The sequence below is a fragment of the Elephantulus edwardii genome, unplaced genomic scaffold, assembly GCF_000299155.1.
Source record: "Elephantulus edwardii isolate Elephantulus edwardi_28Jun2011 unplaced genomic scaffold, EleEdw1.0 scaffold00181, whole genome shotgun sequence".
NCBI classification, from domain to species: Eukaryota; Metazoa; Chordata; class Mammalia; order Macroscelidea; family Macroscelididae; genus Elephantulus; species Elephantulus edwardii.
In genome coordinates this window covers 421,849-428,014 of record NW_006399931.1, presented here as the reverse complement: position 1 = coordinate 428,014, position 6,166 = coordinate 421,849, and the positions used below count along the sequence as shown (strand labels likewise).

Genomic DNA, 6,166 nt, shown 5'->3' with positions numbered 1-6,166 from the left:
GCGGTGTTCCCCCGGTCTGGCGGGCGGCGGGGTGCGTTCCCCCCGGCTGGCGGCGGGGTGCGTTCCCCCGGCTGGCAGCGGCGCTCCCCCGGTCTGGCGGGCGGCCGCGTGCGTTCCCCCGGCTGGCAGCGGCGTTCCGGTCTGTTCCTCTTACAAACAGAAAAGGGGCCCTTTTACTGTTTGGCATGTGAGAAGGTTTGGATGGTAATGGAAGAAGGCTGTCCTAAAAAATTAGCACGCCAGTGCCAATCCCAATTCCCATTCCACTGTTTTTCAAGCTATTCAACTCTAACCAAAACATTTCTCAATTGAATTGTGTCCTTCCAACCCCTTTTCTATCTGTTAAAATATGTCAAAATCCATGACAACAATCTGGAACAAGAGGTGCATTGAAAAAAAAAAGGTGCATTGCAAAGTGGATTGGTGAGAGGATAGATATATATAAGCGCGCTCTGGTGGCCTAGTGGCAAGAAACTGCCCTGCAATCCTGAAGGCACGTGGCTCTAACCCACTAGCTGCTTGGCCAGAGAAGGATGGGCAGTCTCCTCCCATGCGATTATCTGACTGCAATACTGCTGGAGGGTCAACTATGGGTCAGATACGGCTTGATGGTACACAACAACAACAACATATATAAAAAAGAAATTTAAAACAAACAAAAAGAAATAAAATATGTTGAAATTTAAGGCTTGTACCTGTGAATATGACCTTGCTTGGACAGATTTTTTTCTTTTTTAGATAACAATGAAGGTGTGTTTAATCATCTTTCACAAGCAATCTTACATAAATAGTAAATCAATCAACTAAAAGTTCCAAGTCTGCAAAGGTGTTTTTAAATATACATATACAAATGGTTACAGACAGGGAAAATGTTAAGATGCATCTTCCATATCCACATCCTCCTGCAATTTCTGTACCATTTTTTTCTTCCAGCTCTTTTCCTTTGCCTGCAAGAGGTGCCCGGATAAGATGGATGTTTTGCTTGACTTCTTTGATATCCGAGTTTTCTGTAATTCTTTATTTTTCTTTAACCTGTTCATTAGCTTGGCATTTCTGTTTAATCTCTTCCACTCTCTTCATTGCATCAATAGTTTTATTCCATAGTTCCTGCTGGTATTTGACAGGTTCATTTCTACGCTTTTCAAATTCAAATAAATCATCCACTGTAAGTTCTTACCCACTGCTTTCCGAAATGCTTTAGTCCACCTGACCTTGCAAGGATTGTGCTTCTTTTTAAAGTTTTTATGACATTTGGATTTACACAATCACAACACTCTGCAATTGTTGTGGATGAAGATCATGTGGCTGGAGTAGACAGGCCCCGAACAGAAGTAACACTTCTCTATACACATGTTGACCCCGCGTGACTACCCACCAGCTGAAAGCCAAGCTAAGTTATAAAGGAGATGATATCATAATAGACTGGGTCCTAACCCTAAACACTTCTTTAAAAAAAACAAAACAGACAAAAACAAACAAACAAAGCACCTCACTACTGTTATGTAAATTCTAAGTCACGAGGACCATATAGAGTAGACCAGATCTTCCCATAGAGCTTTTAGGCTGTAATCTTTATGGAAGGAGCTCTGACAGCATAGTGTGTAGCATGTTGCACTTCAAACCAAAACATTGGCAGTTCAAATCTTCCAGGTGCTCTTTGGGAGAGGTATGGGCAGTTTCTTCCTAAGGGCTGAGAAGAGCTGTAGAGGGCAGGCGTGCAGGTGAAGCAGCCTACTGGGCTGCACTGGGTACAACTCTCGTACTATAGAAATAAACTACTATACTATTTCTATTCTTGGGATTAACCATCTTTAGCTAAATGGAGTTTTCATTTAAATGAAGTGTTGCTTATTTTAAGTATTAAGCATTTTGCATTACAGTATTCATGTGACTTAAAAAATATATTTACACTGCCGGAGAAGGAGGCGCAATATCCTCCTGTACCAGTCAGATCTGATTTGACGGTACACGCACACAAAATAAAAAAACAAAACAAAAAACAAACAAACAAAAATATATTTACAGCTTCAGAAGCCTCCTACAGGGGCACCAGTGCCATGGTTCCACAGCGGCCGACTCTGTGCTCAATTATGAGAGCAGATTGCCTCTTCTCTCTCCTACAGAATGGTGGGTGGATTTGAACTGTCAGCCAGACGTTTTAACCACTCACCATCGGCTGCTTCTAGATACCATGTAGTGCCTGGGAATTGGTTCCATTCAAGAAAATATGGAGAAAATAAATGCTAATTTACAACTACATGGAATCAAACAATCCTTTCTGATCTCACAGAGATACTCAGAAATAATTCACAAGTATTTACTAAAAGCAACGGTCTTTTCAAGTCCTGTTGTTTAACAAGGTACCGCCGAGGCGGGAGCAGACAAAGCCTCACCTGTGCCCCTTTAACAACTGTCACATTGTCTACGCTTCCTGTTACCTTAGGTCAAAGAGCTTCTAAGCCAACTCGTACTTCCTGGAAAATTTAGATATTTAATCCATATACAACTCTTACCTTCCCTGCCACTCAGTTGGCAGTGAGTACATGCCCTCTCAGATTCCACACCACTGGGTCCACTCTTTCCCTGAACACACTCAAAGCCCTCATGATTGTCTTTCTAGACTTTTCTGTGGTTTCAGACATTTCCAACTTCCCTCTACCCTCAGTGCCCAAATGCTTCTCCTTCCAAGCCTCCAAATTCCCCTGCTCATTCTTCTCCATCAATTACTTAGGATCTCAGAGTTGACTTTGACAGCACGTTAACATCAGCCGGGGACATGGGGGATGGCTGGATGCACTGTTAGACCAGTCACTCTAGGGCCTGGCTGGATGCACTGTTAGACCAGTCACTCTAGGGCCTGGCTGGGGTTCCAATCTAGGTGCTTCTGTAAAGTTACCAGGCGATCCTAATTTATAACTAATTGACAACCACACCTTCCTTCATTTTTATTACAGAAGTTCTAGGCAGGGGCTCTATGTTATTTAACCAAAATCAAATGCACAAAAAAAAAAAAAAAATCAAATGCACGACCATCAAGTCAAATACATTTCTATTCCTAGAACTTCCCTGTAGGATTGCTAAAGCTTTATGGAAGCAGTTGGTGGGTTTGAACAGCTGATTTTTTGCTTGTTGTCAAGCATTTTAACCACTGGGCTGCCAGAGTTCCACTACTGGCATTTGGGGCAAAGCAGTTCTCCATTTACCATGATGTTACCAGTTGGTCCAGTGGGGAGAGGTTTTGTTGTCTTAATGTGGAGGTATACTCCCTCTTTTTTTTCTTTCTTGTTGTGTACCATCGAGTCAGATCTGACTGGCACAGGAGGAGATTGTCCATCCTTCTCCAGCGGAGCATCTAGTGGATTCGAACTCTGTGCCTCTGGGATTGCAGCACAGCTTCTTGCCACTAGGCCCCCAGAGCTCCTTTGGGGTGTAATCCATCTTGAAGATATATATCTCCTTGGTTTAATTTTGGACATATTTGTAAAGCCAACTATTAATTAACCTCCAGGGACTTCTCTGCTTGGAGAATCATCCATTCCACCAGCCCAACAATAAACAGCTCTTCAGATAACAGTTGTATGTGTGGGGTTAATTCACATGAACCTCCCGAGATTATCACTTTTGGGATTCAGGCTGCATTCCACTATGATACCCAGATTGGGCTAAGATTTAGGCTTGATTAGGGAAAAGGATATATTACAAAGTCGGGTCATCAAGTAAGAAGAAGGCAGGTGTCCCCTACATCTCCTATCCACAGTGGGTGAGCCAGGGCCAGGATGCTCTGTTGGATTCTGGGTGTATGTCCTCCAAAGGGTCCTTGCATCTTGATGTTTTCCTTTTTATGGGGCAAATGTAAGAAAGCAGCCACGGATGCTGATTGTCTAGAGGTGGAGTGTCAGCTGTTTGGAGGTTCTGTCGGAAGGCAAACCTCCCAGGGGTTGGAGGTCATGAGCCTTGGGAAGTGCAGTCAACTCTAGAGGAGGAAGTCTGACATCCTATGGGATCTGAGCTTGGTGCAGCTTCTTCCACTGGGAGGTGGCCCTGTCCCCACAGACTCGTCCAGGAAACTTCAAACGAGCTCCTAGGGACTCTTCCAGACAATTCTGCTCATTATACCACAGCTTCTAAATTCAAAGGTAGATATCAACCAGGTTTATCCTATTCAACATTACTTGCTCTTTTATTTCATTAAAAAATAGTGCTCTTTATTATAAAGTGCTGAAATGTTTATTTTCTGAATATGAATATAAATATGTGCAAAGTTTGACTCAGATTGGTATTTTGTTGAGTTCTTCAAGCATCTTTGAATAGCCTGGAAAAGCGTAGGGGGAGGAGGGCAGGACTGGAGATGGAATCTTCACAAAAGAGTGAGGCAGACTATAATCTTCAAAGAAAAAAAAAACAACAAAACACAAGCCCAAACAAGCAAACACCAGAAGAAAACAAAGCAAAAGCACCCAATACACAATTGCCCCGCATCCAGCCCCAACATTACTGGTCTTTTATGTCTCTGCCTCTTCTTGCTGAAAAAAATCAGTACCATGCCTTCTCCGATTACCTATGACCTGTCTCATGTTTAAAAAGGAGCCTTCACAAATAACATGAACAAACTCTTTAAGAAACCCGTGTCTAATAAACCCAGGAAATGATGTTATGCCTCACTAGTCATCAATGACATCTAAGTAAAGAGAGCAGTGAAACAGTCCTTTCCAATTATCATACTGGAAAAGATTTACAACGTGAGTGTTGTCAAGGTTGTGGGAGAAGGAGGAGAACCTACAGTCCTGGAGGGGAGTCTAGCAGTGCAAGCTGACCTTGTGACTATCTGTAACCTCGGGCTCTTCCTGCGGTATTAAGTTAGCCATTGGTTTTACCTTTAATGCAATCTTGAATGAATACATTTCTTCTAACACTTCTTCACAATAAAAAGAAATTGCTCTGAGAAAGACGATGTTAAGAGAATAAAAAGAAACACCACATCCTGTGGAAAAATATGCGTATTACCAATGCTAATAGGGCCATGAGCAGTCTCAACGAGCATATGCAACAAAGAATGTGCAGAGAGAATTTATAAAGCACTTTGAAATTTTAAAATGAGCAGCTAGCTTGAGCAGACAAGTCACCAAATAGACTACACAGAAGACAAATAAGTGCACGAAAAGATGATAAACCATTACAGATCAATTCTCGTCAAGTTGACCTGGACTTACTGTGACCCCACAGGTAGAGTTGAGCTTCGCAGGGGCGTTTGCATGACTTCCTCTTTTTTTTTTTTTTTAACGTACATAACCAGACATTTCTTCTGAGGCTCCTGTAGGAGAATTTGAACTCCTAATCTTTTGGTCATCAGCACATTAACATTTATAGCACCAAAGTACTCCCATTAACATTGTTGTTGCTGTTGTTATGTGCTGTCAAGTCGGAGCCAACTCAGAGCTGGTCCTCCAGCAGGTTTTCAGAAGTTGTACAAGGTGTGGGAAAAGACTGCCCAAATTTTTCCCGTGGAACAGCTGGTGGATTAGAACCTGCCTTTGGGTTGGCAGCACAACTCTTTAACAATAGGCCACCAGAGCTTCCCCATTTAGTCAATAGGAAGACACAAAACTATGATGAGATACCACTACACACTTCCTCTAATGGCTACAGTAAACACAATGGCAATACCAAAAAAGCCCGGCAGCATTGGGATATTAACCAAAAGGTCAGTAGTTCAAACCCATTAGCAGCTTTGCAGATGAAACATGTGGTAGTCAGCTTATATAGAGATTTACACCCTTGGAAATGCTAAGGGGCAGTTCTACTCAGTGTTGTCTCCTCTTAGCCAATCTGTTATCTCTCCTGACACTTCTGTTGTCATTTATCAGCTGCTACGGCTCACTGACTTGTGACTTCTCGGATGCTATGGCCCTCTCTCTGTCTCCTCAGCCTAGAAGGTTATCAAGCAGAGATGCCCAGTCCAAAGGACTCCATCCAGGAAACCCTGCCCATTTGACTCTCGTTTCTTAGTGGTTCTGGGTCCGTTTTAAAGCCTAGCAGGATGCCAAAACTAACCTGTTTCTTCATCAGGATTTCAAACACCTTATTTGCATAGTCTCTCTTGCCTGGTCTTCGCCCCCCTCTCTATAGTGTTCAGTGTACTTTATTTGGTGCATCCAACCACTTGGTA

At 42.7% G+C, this 6,166-nt stretch overlaps 1 pseudogene; it reads right to left on the bottom strand.

Moving 5' to 3' along the window:
* Positions 1-872: 872 nt before the first annotated feature.
* LOC102847382 lies at positions 873-1,352 on the bottom strand (annotated as a pseudogene).
* Between the last annotated feature and the right edge of the window lie 4,814 nt (positions 1,353-6,166).